Below are 17153 nucleotides of genomic sequence, written 5' to 3' on the forward strand. Positions count from 1 at the left end.
AAGGAAGAAAAACAAAGTCCTACAGACTGAATGCTTCAGCTCCATCTAAATTACAGACTGCTGAGAACATGCCTCAAAGTGGAGGTGCCACCTTTCAAAGAAGCACTGCCATTATGTTGCTAACATGGCACTATCTGATTTTTCTCTTTTCAAAGGTATTCTCTACGCTCAAGCACTCGAGCAAAGAGAGAGCTGGGCATTCTGGCAGAGCATTTCTGTCCCGTAACCCCCAGAACCGGCACTCCCAGCCTGCTTGCAGAGCGTGGAAAACCCACAGGGGCATGGAATGCAATCAGAGCCCGGGAGACAAAGGTGTTCATCACCATCCCACGTGAGCACACCAGGGCTTGGCAAGGACCAGAGAGAGATGACAAAGTGCAGGCATGCGAGGCACAGCAAAAAGGGGGCAGATATAGAAAAAGAGGATGCAAAATGCTGATTCTCAGCCTCGTGTCGACAGCCAGCAGTAGTTTTGATTTAATGTGATGTAAATTAAAGGACAATCCAACCCACGAAACAGCTTAAAATCTTTCCCTGTGCTTCACAAACTGCAGTTCTCTTCACCCTCAGCTCGGGAGCATTTTAAAATGAGAAGACTGACAAATAGTTAAAAACCACCTATTGAAAAGTGTCTGCTGCTGGTTCTGCTGTTAGTATTGAGATTTCCTGTCAGCCTTTACAGAAATTCTTTGGGAGTCTGACAGGATTAAGGGGATTAATACATTAAAGCATTATTACAGCTTTCACAGGGGATTTTCAAAGACTTTACACTGTGATCTATTTGTCCTGTTACATAAAACGAGCATTAATAGGCTGATTGAGAAAAATCGCTGCAATCGATAACCTTAATTTTGGTAAACATATTCGGCCACCAGAGTGAGGAGTTGAGGTCACCAGCCCTCCCACACAGTGCACTTCAAGGAAGCTGCAAAAACATATTTTTGGTGCATGCCAAAGTTCGGTCTGGGTGTTACAACCTACCCCTGCCAGGGAAAGATTTGTTCATATTGAATCATCAACCCCAGCTTCCCAACCCCTCTGGTGTCCTGGCTGACTCATCACCTGGATTGCACATCTCCTGCTGTTCAGAGACCCGTGCTGGGACTGCACTGCCAAATGGCTCCATTTAGATAAGAGACTTTTTACCTTCATTAAAAGTTTGAGGGTGGATAGGTGGCTCTCAGTTGCTGGGGTGCTGCTGCTCTCCTGTTTGAGATGATGACTGTGCTGGGGACATCAGGCTGCTGAGTCCTCTTCCCTTCCCCTGCCCAACATCAGCCTGCTGTGGCAGTCTCCTTGCCTGACTTGCTCAAAGAGATGTAGCCCCGATGCCTCCATCCTCCAACCAGTCAACTCGCTCCTCATTTATTCCAGGATCATAAGCACCACTTGCCCTCGCTGATTTTTCCAGGCTCCTCTCCCATGGGCAGGGGCTGCACTCCCAGCTCTGCACTCTCACCCTCCTTTGCATTTCTCTAGAAGCAGTTTCCCACCCTCCCTTGCCATAAATTTCAGTGTTTGGTTGAGAAACCTTCCCTTCAAAAATTTCCCCAGGATAAAGGGCACAACCTCTCCCCTCCATCTCATTCTCTGAGTGCCTCATGCAAGCCTCTAAAATATTTAGGCATAGAGAGACAGATAATCAGCTGTTGCAAATCAGCATAAACAGTCCAGGTGAGGATCAGGGCAGCATTCCCCACAAAAGTGTCTCCTGTTTGACCACAGGCTCTGCTGTACAGAGGGCCTGACTTCCAAAGCTTTTCTTTTGCCCTGTACTTTTGGGATGATACAGAAGGCACAGTCTTTGCTTGCACATGTCCCGGGTTTTCAGGCAGCACTTTACTTAACTAGCCCCAAATAAACCAGCATCCACATAATTCCCAGACCTTAAGGGATTCATGAACCTCTAAATTAGGAAAAGAAGCATTAGCCTTGGCTTTCAGATCAAGACCTAAAATATAGAAAATATAAAATTGAGAATTTTGTTTTTCTAAGCCAGACCAGGTATCCCATTCTCAGTGAAATACAACAGCTATTTTGTGTCTAATTTCCCCAGGCTCTTCTGAAAATCCAGGTACTCTGAAATCCCTCAAAGACTGAGCAGGGGTCACTCACCTCACACCCATTATCTCCTCCAAGTGGATGCTTAGCTATTGAGTCTAGTCTCAATTAAGAGCTATTAATGAGCTACTTGTATCAGTGAGATGTATATTATTGTATAAATGTGATTGTCAATTTTCAGTTGCTGTGAAATGCAAGACTGGCTCTGTGAAAAAGGCTTCACACTGAGATTTCAGCACTGCCATGCCAGGCAGAAAAGACTTTGTTACCTTACAATAGGTTAACAACTTGTCAAGGAGTTACTAAAGCTTTGAGGCACCAGGCGTCTGGTAGGTGGAGGGTTAAAACTAATTTGAAATTATTTTGGGAATCAAAGATATTCATGTGGGGAGAGACTGCAGTTGGAACAGAGAATCAGGTAAGATTTGAAAAAAAAAAAGAAAAAAAGAAACACCTAAAAACTTGTATATCCAAATCAGCATCTTCTCCCCTGGTGATAATCTAAGAATATGGGCTTTGCCTAAGAGCAGGAGACAGAGACACCTGATTAAGTAGGTATTGCAAATGGCTTGCCAGCTGGATAATGGAGAGACAGGGAAGCCTCTTGGATCTGATCTAAGCACAGGTAAATAGAAACACAGTTTTCTTTTATTTCTCTCCTCCTTTCTCCGTGATACTGCAGCTGTGCTTACCTGTACCTTGATTTTTACGAAATATTTTTCAATTTACATTTGCTTTTATTTTCACTTCTGGATATTTGTTCCATCTGCCAGAGATGGGAGCCTCAGTTGAGGCTCAGATGAGCCTCAGTTCAGGTCTCCAAAGTATCTGGACTGGAGATGTGGCAGGTGGTCCAGGCTGCAGGGGCTGGCTGGGACTGATCCTTGGGGGAGTCCTGTACCCCCAAACCCCTCTAGTTTACTCCTGGCCACAGTCCTTTCCTTTTAGATGTGTGGCTCAAGAGAAACTGTTGTTTTTTTACTGGATTCAATAGGAATGGCGGCATGGACAAGTCAGGGAATCTTTTCTGAGTCCAAGGTCAAGAGAGCCTTCCCAAAATTTCTCCTCTCCCTTATCCCTTGTGGAGTATCCTTCTGTGAGCTATTCAAAACTTGCCTGGATTTAATCCTGTGCAATCCTGCTCTGGCTGGACTAAATGATCTCCATAGACCCCTTCCAGCCCCAACCATTCTGTGTGATCCCACCCTTCACCCACTTAAGTCCATGTGATTTGCAGCACCTGACAGACAAATGGTTAAAAAAGCAACTCTAGCAAGTTGCTGCTGTTCCTCTTAGTGTTGAGATCTCCTGTCAGCCCCTTCACAGAAACACTTGGGTAGTTTGACAGGATTAGAAGGATTAATATATTAATGCATTATTAGAGCTTTTATAGGAGATTTTCAAAGACTTTAAGAGTGAGATCCATTTGTCCTGTTACATAAAACATACAGTAATTGTCTTAATTACTCCATTGTGAGTAGGTATTGCTGCTCAAATAGTTCTGCATGTCTAATTGTGCCAATTGTTCCAGGAGTACAAAACAACAAGGTGAGCCAAATGCTGGACTGCTCTGCAAAGATGTCTCTCACCTCAGCCCAATTTCCCTGTTGTCTCTCTAAGGTGGACTCAGGGAACAAATCTGATTCTGTAATCTTAAAAAAATCCTGCCTGTGCAAAGCAAATGCTGTGCATAGGTTGTTGTGAGCACATTTTTTCACCCACTCGGTGGTGCAGATTTCAAGGGAGCAAACCAGTAAGTGAAGTAAAAAACTCTCTGCTGAAAGAGGGGGAGATGTCCTTTTCCTCCTGCATTGTTTCGTGGAGGAACCAATCTTTGCTCAAGCAGCAAAGACAACAAAGAAACACAGCAAGATGTGTGCTGTGCTGTTCATGCACAGCCAAAGGCCCTCTGGCCATGTACACACAGGGACCTGCCAGTGCTGAGAGTCCTTCACTGCAGGCACAGCCACCTGGAAATCTGTTCTGGACTTTGCATTATTCATAAGACTCTGTTCTCCCATGAAGACACAAGATCTACACCCTTCATGCCTCGCAAAGAAACCCGTACGAGTGATATCAGAGGCACAGCTGGGTGGGTCTCCCCTGGAGTGACATTTGAGAGACAAGTACAAATAGAATCATATAATCACAGGCTGGTTTGGGTTGGAAGGGGTCTCAAAGCTCATCTCATTCCCTGCCATGGGAAGAGACACCTCAACTAGATCAGATTACTCAGAGCTCCATCCAACCTGGCCTGGAACACTTCCAGGGATGGGGCAGCCACAGCTTCTCTGGGCAAACTGTGCCTGTGCAAAAATACTTTTTGCGCCAGAAAAAAATGCTGATTTACCATGAAAATGTGCAGACATGGTTCCATCTCCTTCAAGAACAGGTCGTGTAGAGTTAGTGAGGGTTAACCCCAGTGTGATGGTCAGGAAGGGCAGCCCAAGCCCCCAAGTAAATGGGGGAAAAGACTGAGAACAAGAACAGCTGGATTCTCAGTCCAGCTTTTTGCCTCTCAGAAACTGTACTCGTGTGCTTCCAAGAAAAAAAAAGTGAGAATAATTAGAGTAGATAAATGAACAAGAACCTGCATTTCAGGAGACTCTTCTCAGCACTCAAGTAGCTTAATGAAGCACAAGAAGTGGTATCCCTTCCTAAACTCTCCCTGTGTTTCCTGCTCTACTGTGTTATTCTTCTGTCCCTGTTCCATGCCCTAGGCAGATTCACAGGGAGAGGACACTGGCAGGGTTGCCTTGGCTGCTCACTTTGGGGGCACCACAACACACTGGGTCTTGAAGGGAAATCTCCTTCATATTCTCATTTTAGGGAAAAAAAATTACATTATAACAGTGAAGTGGTTATAAAGCATCCTTTGAAAGGGCAGTGCACCTTGGGGTTTTTGGAGATTTCTAGGCAGTTAGAGAAACAAGCAAGCCTTCTGACATGGTCACAAATAATCTACCCTGAGTTTTCTTATTCCAGTTATTTCCCAAGTTCTCTTGCATACTTGATTTCACCTGACTAAAGAATCAGATGGATTCCCAAAAAATCAGAAATTCAAATGAAAATGCCCATGGGGTTAGTAAAGGAATAGGAAAAAAAAAAAAAAGTGAGGTGTGCTGTGCTGGAAGAGGAATTTATCAGTAAGGAAATAAAAGAGACTTAGGGAAGAAGGAAGATCTAATCTGCTGAGCTCCTTTGTCCGACTGCGACATCCCTGTCCAGAAAGGTTCTCTCTTCAAAAGAGAACAGGATCACTGCCCAGGCAATTGATGCTGTCCCCTGGGAGGGCCCTTCTGCAGTCAGGGAACAAACAGCATCACACCGATTTCCTTCCCCCCCCATTTGCTGCGATGGAAATTGTATTTCTCACTGTGCCACCTCCACCCAAATTATCCTTGGAGTGGTTATGCATTCCACAGGCTGCACTCACACAACATCTCCCCATTTGAACTCTCGTGGATTGCTTTGGTCTTTGGGTAATATCTGCTGCAAACACAGGCCTTTTTTCCTTTAAATTTTTCTGTACAGGCAGGTCAGGAGAGGAGAACATTCCCTTCCCGTGGTGCTGCAGGAACTGTGCTCACCAGTCCTCCCCACCATCTATTTAAATGTCTGTGTCTGTTTTAAGCCAACAAAACCCAGCTGTGGTAATGTGTTTGCCTCCCTCCACGTGTGATTTTGTAAGCACTCAGTTTTGTAAAGAAAGGAGTTGGATTTGCCCAAAAGTTGCCTGGGGAGAGACTGAAGCTGAGGTTTAAATATCTGTCACCAGATCATAGAAATACGGAAGAAATATAAATATTGATGGACTGTTTGCAATTCTTCTCATTGTGGGCTTTAAAAAATGCTAATTTGTGGGTTTCAAGCCTGTTAATAAGCTGTCAGATCGAGATGAAAAATTATATAAAGTGCTGTAATTGAAAAAAAGGAGAAGAAAAGCACAGAAATTAAAGAGAAATCTTTGTCCTAATTTGATTTGTGACTTCATTGTAACAGAATAAAGTGTGTGTAGATATTAACAATTAATTTCCATAACCAACTCCAATCAACCAATTCAGATAAATGTGCATTGCCTTATGGAAAAGTGGGAGGATTCCTTTTAACCTATTAACATCCTTCCTTTCAGATACACTTTCTGTCTACTTTCTTCCATTACTGGGCAAAGTTGTTTATTGGTGAAGAAAACAACTTACTGAATGGTAGAGCATTTAATTTTCAACGCTTCAGGGTTCAATCAAGGTGCTGGTCTTGGCTACATACAGCAAAAAAAAAGGAAGACAGTACTGTCCGTAGCCCCCATTTGAGAGATGGAAAACCCAGGCACAGAATAAACTGCTTTGCATGAGCTCTCATGGGAATTCTTTGGGAAAGAAAAGAACCCACTGGTCTGAGACCACCTGTGGGCTCTCTACTGCTTCCTCCTATTTCTCTTCATCCTTCTGTCTAGGCACCACTGACCAGATTCCTGATAAATTTGCCACCACTTAAAACACTTCACACCATTTACCACACGAGGCACGCGCGCATTTTTCTCGCCTGTCACACGCGAACGGGCAGAGGCAGAGAAATGTAAGTGGCTCGTCTGAAGCCAGAGAAAAATGAGGCCCAATAAGCCACGAGGACTGGCTGATCCCCAAATCCTCTATTTAAGCTCCACGTGCCCACAGCACTGTGCCCTGCCAGTTGTTCCGTTGCTTACGTTGTTCCTGGTTATAATTAAATGGAAAGTTTCATGGTTCTCCACTGAGTAATAAAGCAAAAGGCACTTGTATTCCCAAATCCTCCGTTTACTGGTACAGGTAAGGCTGCCTGCCTACATACATTACTCAAGTCTAATTAGAACTGTAAAGGATTTTCATGACTTTGTATTTTTCCCCGCTCAAAAGTAAATCCATCCTTAATACCACGGAGAACACATTCTGAGAAAGTCAGAGAGAAGAGAGAATTAAAGGAAAGCCCAGGCGAAGATATGGGAGAGGATGCCAGGTACAATCAGTGAAGCAAATAAAGTGAATTAGTTGGAGAGGCAGCAGCCATTCTGCTGGGAAAAGGGATAGGGATGGAATGGCAAAGCAGGGAGATCTGAGTGGTGAGGTAAAGTTAACAGGGAGTTCAGCAGCCACTTGTTTTGTTCTATTTATGTGGGATGGGGTCAGGGTAACTAAATGGACATGAGGGATATTTGGACACTATTTGTCTCTGTGCAGCCCAGAGCGCAATTTGGCTTCTGCTTTGTTATGAAGTCAAAAAGTGGATTCCTTTTCCCTCTTCTGCCAGCTATTGAGTAAGAAATGGGTCAGTCAAAGGCTTAAGCCACAGAAAACGAATTTTCCAAAGCCACTCACTTCATATTCATTTACACACAATAATAACACACTTGTTTTATAGCCCATCCAGGATCACTTGGTTGCTTAGGTGGCCTACTTTCCACCAAAGCCATGCAATCCTTGTGTTTTCCAGTGGCCAGGCACCTCATGGAGCACCCAGAGGGACACTTAGTAGGGAGAACATGGTTTGGGTATAGTCCCTGTGGCATGTTCTTGAGGTGACATATAAGGAAGGGAGGAGTGATACCAGTGGGACTGGCTTTGGAACCTGTAACTACCACTGCCTTTGAGAAAGACTTCTCAAAAAAGGTACCATGTCTTTCCATGAACAATTTAGTAGCTATGGAACATGATTTTTCCATTTGAAGTTCATTCTGCAGCGGCCTGAGGTCTGTGTTTGCGTGCAGGTCCCTCATTCAGTGCCTTCCAAAATGCCAAGAGACATCTTTTGTGGTCACAGAAACAGAATGAAATCACATAAGGGTGAATTGAGCCAGTCATGGCCTGGTTCTGTGCTTTGAAAAAATCTCGGCCACCAATAAAATCTTGAGATCATCTGTTGATTAAAAAGAGAGTCAAATGCCTCTCTAAGTGCAGGTCGGGGTCTTGAAGGCAGCAGAAACCATGAAACACTCCTGCTTTGTGTTTCAGTTTGACACAGTTTACAATATGGAAAAGTTTCCCACCTGGGTGTCCTTTAACCTTTCAGCCAAGTTTGGGGCTTTTGCAGAGTTTTTAAGCTTCAGATAACTCACTTTTCAGTGAAGCAAGTGGGAAGGTGGCGCTGACCAGTGCAGAGATAAGAGAGGTGGCAATGTCTGACAGGCTGCAAAGGGAGGCACCTGCAGGGATGTGGCACCAGGAAACATCCCCCACCTCCATCCAGGGGAGAGCACCCTGCAGTGGGAAAGGTGCTTTGGGCAGCAAGGTCAGCCCTGCGGGGAGGAGGAGATGGCCAGCACACAATTTCCATGTGACAGGAGAGACACAGCTTAACACTGAACCAGATCCAGAAGGGTAATAAATAAAACATTTAAAAAAAACCCCATTACTCAGGTTGAGCCAGCTGAAACACACAGGTTTTAAAACAGCAATTTAAACTGTTGCAGTTTTCCTTCCCTTATTACAAAAACTAATAAGGTTAACATTTTCACATGGAAATTTCTTAGTATGCAGAAGCTGAATTTTTCTATTAAAAAAAAAAAGGTAAAAGTCCAAACCTAAGCATTTCTAGAAGAAAATTTTAGTAAGTTGATAACAATTTAATTAACATGGATTAACCAGTACAGCTATACCTTCTTCTGGAAGATATTCAGTCAATGTGGAAACCAATGTCTTTTTGATAGTGACTTTTGCAGGAGGGCTGGGCACTGCACACCGGTCTCTGGATTCTTAAGCAATCTTAAGGACAACTGAATTTCATTATTATTGTTGCTTAGAGATGAAGAAGGAAGATTTTTTTGTCTCCTATGGCAAAGATAAGACTCAGGAAACTGGGAAAAAGGAGGCCAGAGAGCATTGAAGGTCTGCTTTGACCACCACAAACCTGAAATTTTCTGAGCAATGTTGGAAAAGGGGCTTATTGAGAGCCCACTTATCCACTTCCCCAGCAGCTTTGTTGGCGCCTATTCTTCTGGGTCAAGACAGAAAAAAAAACCACAAAAGGAAACAAATAATGGAGTTGAGATAATGGGGTTGAGTTTATCTCTCCTCTTCCTTCAGCTCCACTCATAAACCTCTGTTTATTTATTCTCTTTATTGCACATCCTCCCTCTGTGACTGAACTCCTGTAATTGAACTGCCCAAATCTGTGGAATCTCTGGGGGGGAGAGGGAGAGGGAGAGGGAGAGGGAGAGGGAGAGGGAGAGGGAGAGGGAGAGGACTCTCTGCTCGAGCCTTTGCCTGGCAGCCCCAGCAATCCCTCACATCCCCCCAGGTGCGTATTTTTTGTCTCCTCAGTTTTCTCATTCACTGAGCCACAGATAATTATTGAGCTGGGAATGATAAAAGAGAGGCCAGTTAATATAACAAAGGAAAACAAGAATAGAAATACGACCAACCTGTGCCTCAGCCAAAAAGCACCTGTGCCTTAGAGGAAAGCCTGGCTGTCTTGAAGACACTCTTGTCTACCCTTCCCAGTGGTGGGGAAGGAATAGTCCACACACAAATTTAAGGCTCTCTCAAGTCCTTTTATCTGTGTGGACTCTTCCATTAGTTTTTCTGACTTTGCTGTGCCAGCTGAATTATTTTCTTAGGTTTGATGAAGGGGGATGCACATTCCCCTTGCATTCTGTCAGATTATCAAGATAGTCTTGATAGATGTTCTATCGAGATCCCGAGGGGATCTTGTGCAGAGGAGATGATAAGATGTGTCATCCTCTGTCTGAGGATCAGGTGAAGGATGTGCCCCAAGAGACAGGTCTTGGGAGCTTCCTGAACAACCACACCTGAGGTGGATGGACATGAACCAAGGACAAAGAAAGGCAAAAACTGATCTTTCAAAGAGCCAAGAGTTACATGTCAGAGGTGGCTCTGGTGGGACTCTGTGGGTTTGAGGGGAATTCACTGATGATTCCCACGTTGGTCAAGGCTTCCACAAAACAGAGCATGAGTCAAACAGTGAAATCTGTGGCCTTAACAATTCTTGATGAGTGAATGTCATAAGGGTATTTCTCAGATTCCCAGTCATTTTCCCCAGGTTTTATATCCAGATGATACCAATGCTTACAAACTTTGGGAGGTATTTCTTAATTCCCGAGTTTGTCACCATTCTTAGGATTTCCTCTCTTCAACACTAGAGCTATTTTTCACTGTCAGGTGTCACTTTATCTCACTCAGCTCAGCAGTGAAAGCAAAACTGTGACTCCAGTAGGAGAACATGGAGTGACTGTTCTTCTGTACATGGTGGTGTTCAAAATGGAAGAGAACACTAGGACAGGGACAAAGCCCTTTCCCTCCAGTGCTCTGTGCTTTGGGACAGCACACAGAACTGCTGCTGTGCACATCTCCAGGTATCTGTTATTTACACCCCAGCCTCTGTTGGGTAGTTAAAAAGACACAAACAGAGGAGCACTCAGCATCAACATCAACACCGTGGACATTTTTATCAGCAATTCCTCTGAAACTGCTCCTGTTTTGCAAAGACATCACTGTCCCCTGCTTAATTGATGTTCCTGGCCAGTCATTCCTGCAGTGGGAATTCAGAGCCATGTAGCTGGTCAGTAAATCTGAACTATGTTCCAGTAAGTGCTCTGGTAATGGAAAGCAGCACCCCTCCATTGCAAAGCACTGTTTGCTCTGCTCATTTCTTGCTGCACGTGATTCATTGTGCTCCTAATCCATCAACAGAGAGGTGGAGTGAAAGAAAAAGGGAGAAGAAGCTTGGGAGAAGGAAGGGACAGATGAAGGGCAGTGTTGTGAATTACAACATGAAGGTGATTTTTACCTTTATTGTTCAGCATAGTTGCCATCGACACAGATTATTATTTGGGTCTTAGTTTGGTTCCAAATCCAATCACAAATGACTGGGTGTTGTAATACAGTACAAAGTGTTCATACCTCATAAATCCTGCTTGGCTGAAGTACCTGGCTCAGCTGAAAGCCTGCCAGCATGCTGGGAGTAATTAGTCAAAGTCCATTCTCTGACCAATCATTTAGGCAGGACCAGAGGAAACGTTTGTGACACAGAAGTCATCTTAGTGATTTCTGCTTCCATCAGCTGCTAATATGGGCACATTGTGGGTTCTGGATTCTCCAGCATTTTCACAGCATTGTCAGTCTTCATGGAGAGAAGGAAGATTGTTTTTGTCTTCATTGTACCACAAACTCATGTGCACTTGATCAGCTGCTGACACAGGAATACCCAGAGATGAATGCAGAATGACCTGTATTCCCAGTACATCAAGTGTACACCCGCATGATAAACAGATTTTTGACTTTTCAGTTTGTATCACACAGTGAATATTGTAGAACAACACTGCATTGCCCTGGAGGTACAGGTTCTCAGTAGAAGAGGCCCATTAATATGATCACCATATGTTCCTGGCTTCCCAAAAGGTCTGTGCCTTAAATCCCCCTGCATACTTCAAAGAGCCAGAGTAATCCGTGCTTATAGGTGTAGTACTTATGTGCACTGAAAAATCAACAGGATCCCAGAGGCAGATTCATACCTAAGTGCTGTAACACCTGAAAAATAAGTGGCTGAAAAAAATAGAGACCTAAGTGATAAATCTCTGTCTCCCCCATTGTGCCACACCCAGCTGTGGGAGGCTGATCACTCTTTCTGTAAGCTGTGGACAGGATCAATCTTTTTGGCTAATTCCTATATGTGCTTTCTCCACAGCTGTCCTGCTTCCTATTTTGCAGGACTAATGTGCAGGTCTCCAAAAAGAAACAAATTGTGTTTGTGTACCAGCACACACCACATGTGCACATTGGCATTCAGGTCTCTCCTCGTCCCTGTCGATAAAAATGCGGCACAGAAACACACGGAGAGCTCCAGGCAGTGAGCACAGGGGATCTCCAGCCCAGCCCTGCAAAAGGCAGGGGTTTGAAGGGTTTATAATCATCCCATCAGGGCTGCACGTGGCTGGGCACGTGTGTGGTGTAGGGGGGCATAAATGTGGCTGCAGGTACGTTGTCAGCCTTTGCAATCATGCAAATTCACGGCACGGAGCTTTACGTGACATGTAAAGCACACATTTCCTGGCCCATAAGGCTTGTAAAACTTTCAGACCCTCCCATGTGCAAGGGTAGTGTGGGCAAAACATGTGTGCACCTGCCTCCTCATGCTCTTCATTTATAAACATAAGATAAAACACACACAACTGCCATTGATAAATAAACCCAAGAATATGGAACATTTTCCTCTGTATTTGCAGCAGGCACGAGCTTATGTGTGTAATGGAGTCCATGACACGTAGGATCCTAATTGCTTTTGTGAAGCAGGTGCCTGCAGACTCCACATCTACATAAAATATCCAGATCACACAAGTTTTTCCTGCCCATAACTCTCCTGATTCCCTTTGAGGAACGCTGGGCTGCATGAAGAGCTCTCAGAGAGCAGGGCTGATACTGCCAACCAAATTGAAGACATGGCTTTGCAAGATGTTTAAAATCTAGCAAATTTGTAGCTAACATGCAAATCTCCTGAGCACTGATAGGAAAGAAAAAAAATCAGATTCACTTCCAGACATAGAATTTTGGGATGGCTGGCTAGACAGTTATTTCAAGAATAATCAGCTGCAAATGATCAGTTTAGGGCATTTTCAATCTCTGAGTCACAAAGAAACTGAATATTTCCACATGCCCCATGTGAGGGGCTTGGATTGGGGTTTAGGCTGCAAGAAGGGGTCTTTCAGATTGAACAGACAGGCATTGGGTAGAAAAGCTGCCTCAGCTGTCATTTTTATGAAGCTTAAAGGAAAGGTGGGGCAAGGTAAAAAGGAAGCCTCTGTGATCACAAAGTCAGCTTCTAAGACAGAAAAGGAAAAACAGCAGGTTAGGTGACTTCTGGGACCAAAATGAAGAAAAACTGAACTTCCAGTAGTTGATCTCCTCTGCCTCATGCAGAGGAAGAGCATGGAGTGTGGACACCTCAAGTTAGTCTATGCAATTACTGCCTCTGGTTGTGAGCCCTGCACAGGCAGCAGGAACCTTCCCTCAGCTCTTATTCACCCCAAATCTCATTTTATCTCATTTCTTCCTAAACCCCCTGGTATCACTTTTCTGGTACTCTCACAAATGGTTTCTGGAATGAAAGCAGCACTTTACAATATCCTTGTAGTAGGGGCTTATTCAAACAAACAGTATGGAGAAAAACCTACCCCTCTCTTACTTCTCTTTGTAGCTGCACATTGCTTTGTCCTTTCCCACTGTGGGCACACCCATGGGCTGAATTTTTCTTTTCACTTTATTTTTTTTTAGTTTTTCATTTGTTTGACTCGTGTCAGGTTGACCAAGGAGTGATTGAGTTCCCAGCATGGCATGTAATATTCAGTAGTGTTTTATCCTTTCACTTAAGGATCAAATGCAATAACTGGGGGACTGAAGAGGTGGGGAATGATTTAATGGATACTAACAACACTTGCAGCTAGCAGTGGGTGCTGGTGGCAAAATAATCCAGATGCCAAAAATACAGAAACCCAAAGGGTGTTCTGAGCTGCCAGGGGGGTTTGCTGTATGGATAGTCTTAACCTGTGCCAAAGTAAAAGACATCATTTTGAAGGCTTTCATGGATTCCCACAGGGATCAGGCAGTAATTTCTCTCCATGCATTGCACAATTAGTCCAGTGAAAAATGGCTTGGGGATACAGGTCATTTTCCTCTGACTCATCACAGACTGGTCATCGCAGAAGGAAAATGCACAGTGGTTTCAGGAGATACAGCAAATCCTCTGCTCCCACTTAATGCAGGAGCAGAAGGTCCCCTGGTAGCTCCCCCAAGGAAAGTGGAGTTCGGCACAATTTCCACATGTATTCGTATTCAATAATTGATGAGCTCAGTGAGCTCCTCGCAAAGGAGCTGCTTCCAGCCATTTCCTTTATTTAAATGTAATTGTTTGTTTAAAACCGTAAAATGAAAGCCCAGAGGGAGCCTGAGAGTTTGACCTACTGTGCCCACTGTAAGAGATCCACAGTCACAGCAGGAGTTTCACTGCTCTGCAATGCTGACACTTCCCAAAAGTTGCTGTTAAGCCCAGACCTAAAGTTTTCTCCCTTTTGCTAAAGGAGTCTCCATGGCAAATCATGGCATATAAGACCCATATGAATGTTCTTGTTCTATTTGGTAAGGCCCACACATTACATTTATTCACCTGTCCAGCCAAGCCTGGTTGCCGCGAACCCAGAGAAACATCTCAGGTCAGTGAAGATGCAACACAAAGTCATCTAGAGGAACTGTTGGAGTCTGTCTCATCCTAAGCAGTACCTAATCATGATCTGCTTCAAGTGACAAAGCCAGAAGGCAGGGGACAGGCACTAGATACCTCCCTGTGTCAGCCTGGCACTGTGATGAGCACCCAGGAGCCTTGGTGGTAGAGGTGTTCCCTGACCTTCCAGCATCTGCAAAGTTAAGGTGAGACTTACACAGAAAATGTGTTTCTTCACCAGCTTTCCACTGTTTCTTGCTGGCACTTTTGCATGGGCTGGAAATACATGAAAATACCCTTAGTCAGAGATCCCTCAGTCCCCTGCTTTTCATGTGGATCTAAGGAATACAGAGTCAGATGAAAGCAGTGGAAAAAAAGGAAAGAAGGAGTTTCCCCATCACAGGAGCCTGGTCTGGATTCAGTGTGGGTTAGATACACAGGTCTGCAGCCTCATCCACCAAATATCCAGTGTGCTCAATGTCCAACCAGCCATGTCAGAGCTCTCTGGGGTCTGTCCCCCCTTGCTGGGCCAGCTCCCTCACAAAACACCTCCTGGTCTATGAAGGCAGGTGGAGTGTTTGCCTCCTGGACACGGGCTGGATGCACACATAGAGCTCGTGTTTCTGGGCTTGTTGCCTTTGGGCAGAGAGTGACTCAGGAGACAGCAGCTTCCCTCAGGAAAATGTAGGCATATCTGACCAGTCCAGGAGGGTGAGATGTGCTGTTTGCTTTGGCCCTGATCCCACAGAGCCTGAGAGGTGGGTTAACTTTACACAGAAAATAGTGCCCTCACAGCTGTTGCAAAGGCACATAGCTTATCTTGCTCCTCATCCTTGCTCTGCAAGCTTGACCCTCTTTGCATCCAGGCAGCCCGGACTGAACCTCCACGTCTATTACTGAGCATTTTTGTAGCTGGGATGAAGCCTGGCTGGGAAGGCAGAAGCACATCTGGCTGCAGGATGCTTGTAGCACCTGAGGCAAATCCCCATGTATTGTGTGTGTGGTTAGACCCGCACTGTGTGTGTTTGATAGCTGGGTATCAGTCAGGTATATGGCTGTGTAATTATACTGCAATTAAATTTAATAGCTTTGCTAACAGCTCAACTGCAGGAGAGTTTGTCTAAGAATTTTTGTACTGGGATTATTAACCTTTTGATGGCTTCACATATCTATTTACACTTATGTGCTGTCCCTAAAATTACATTTTCATTCTATCCAGAATCACAGAATCACAAAGTCATTTAGGTTGTAAAAGACCTTCAAGATCATCAAGTCCAAACAATCACCACCTTGACAACTAGACCGTGGCACAAAGTGCCATGTCCAGTCATTTCTTGAACACTTCCAAGCATGGTGGTTCCACCACCTCCCTGGACAGCCCCTTCCCATGCTTAACCACCTTTTCAGTGAAGAAATTCTTCCTGATGTCCAACCTGAATGTCCCCTGGTGCAGCTTGTTCCTCTCGTCCCATCACTGGCTGACTGGGAGAAGAGGAGGATTGAGGATTTCCATCTCAAGGTCCAGGTTTGAAGCAAACCTGTGTGCTGGGAAGAGCCACCAGCTGCTCCCTGGCAGCAGCAGGAGCACGAGCAGCGACCCAGGTCTCCATTAAACAAGATGTTCTCCTCTCCAGATCATTCTTTGTGTCAGTAGGTTCTCCAGGGACAAAGAGGAGCATATTTTACCTCCAAGGCTCAGACTTCCATGGCAGCTTAGAATGAATGGTGCATTTCCATTCTTTTCCTTGTCGAGTTTACAGGACTCTATTGATTTCTTTAACCTTTTGAACTGTGGAAGGTCTATGTTTAGGCATCCTCATTTCTCTCTATTTACGGAGGGGAATTATTTCTGGTTTGCAGATTGGAATCTGCTTAAGCTTTCAGTGTGATTTATAAAACCCTATCTCTCCTACCACAGCAGGTTTTGTTTTTCTCTTTTAACTTGTTTTCAGCCTCATAATGATTTTTAATCAGACAACAATTAATGATGCAAATAAGAAGAATGGACACTGAGGGATTGCTGCATCTACTGTATTATGGTTCTTTGGATTTCAATAACTCTGTTCTCTTTTTTTTCTTATATCATTTGAAGGCCTGTTACCACAAACATTTAGCAACATGTTTGATCATCAGTGTGGAGGAGCACAGCCAGTGGACGTGGTATGGCCCAGTGGACAGAGCTTTGAGCCAGAAGATATGATGCATTAGCTTTTTATGCAAGTGGTATCTACAGGCAATGAAAGATTTTAACCTTTCCCCTGGCACTGCACTGTACTAAACAAGAAGACAAGGGTCAGGCCTTTGGCTACAGGAAGTCTTCAAGCTACTGACACCCATTGCAAGAGCCTTTATCCAAAACCAGTCTAAGCTTTGGTATACAGATGCTGAAAAAGGAGGAATTGGAAATCATCTTTTCACCTTAGCCCAGAGAGTAGTTTTCACTTTCATAGGTCATTAGTGTGACCTTTTTTAGAGCATCTGAGAATCTGTTTGAAGACTCCAGCTACCTCCCTGTAGAAGACATTGCATCTTCAAAGGATGTAATACATACAACATAGCACACATAGTTAGCATACAACAGTTCCAGAGTATGGCAGGCTCTCAAGTCCTTTCATTAATGCAAACTGCGGGAGGGAGCACCTGCAAACTGGAGGTTTCATAACCAGTGTGGTGATTTATGCTGTAATTGCTTTGACAGTTCCCCAGTGGCTATGGGTGAACTGGAAGGTATTTTCAGTTTTGTATTTGAAGCAAACCAAATAAATATCAGGTTATTGCTCTTTGAGTGCTCCTTTCTAATCGAAGTGGAGTTTTTGGAGGCTTTTCTCCCCACCACCATCTATAAAATGCAGTTTTTCATGGAATGTATAATGATGCGTCAATAAATCACT

This window comes from Neopelma chrysocephalum, unplaced genomic scaffold (assembly GCF_003984885.1).
Source record: "Neopelma chrysocephalum unplaced genomic scaffold, ASM398488v2 Primary Assembly neopelma1_74, whole genome shotgun sequence".
Classification (NCBI taxonomy): domain Eukaryota; kingdom Metazoa; phylum Chordata; class Aves; order Passeriformes; family Pipridae; genus Neopelma; species Neopelma chrysocephalum.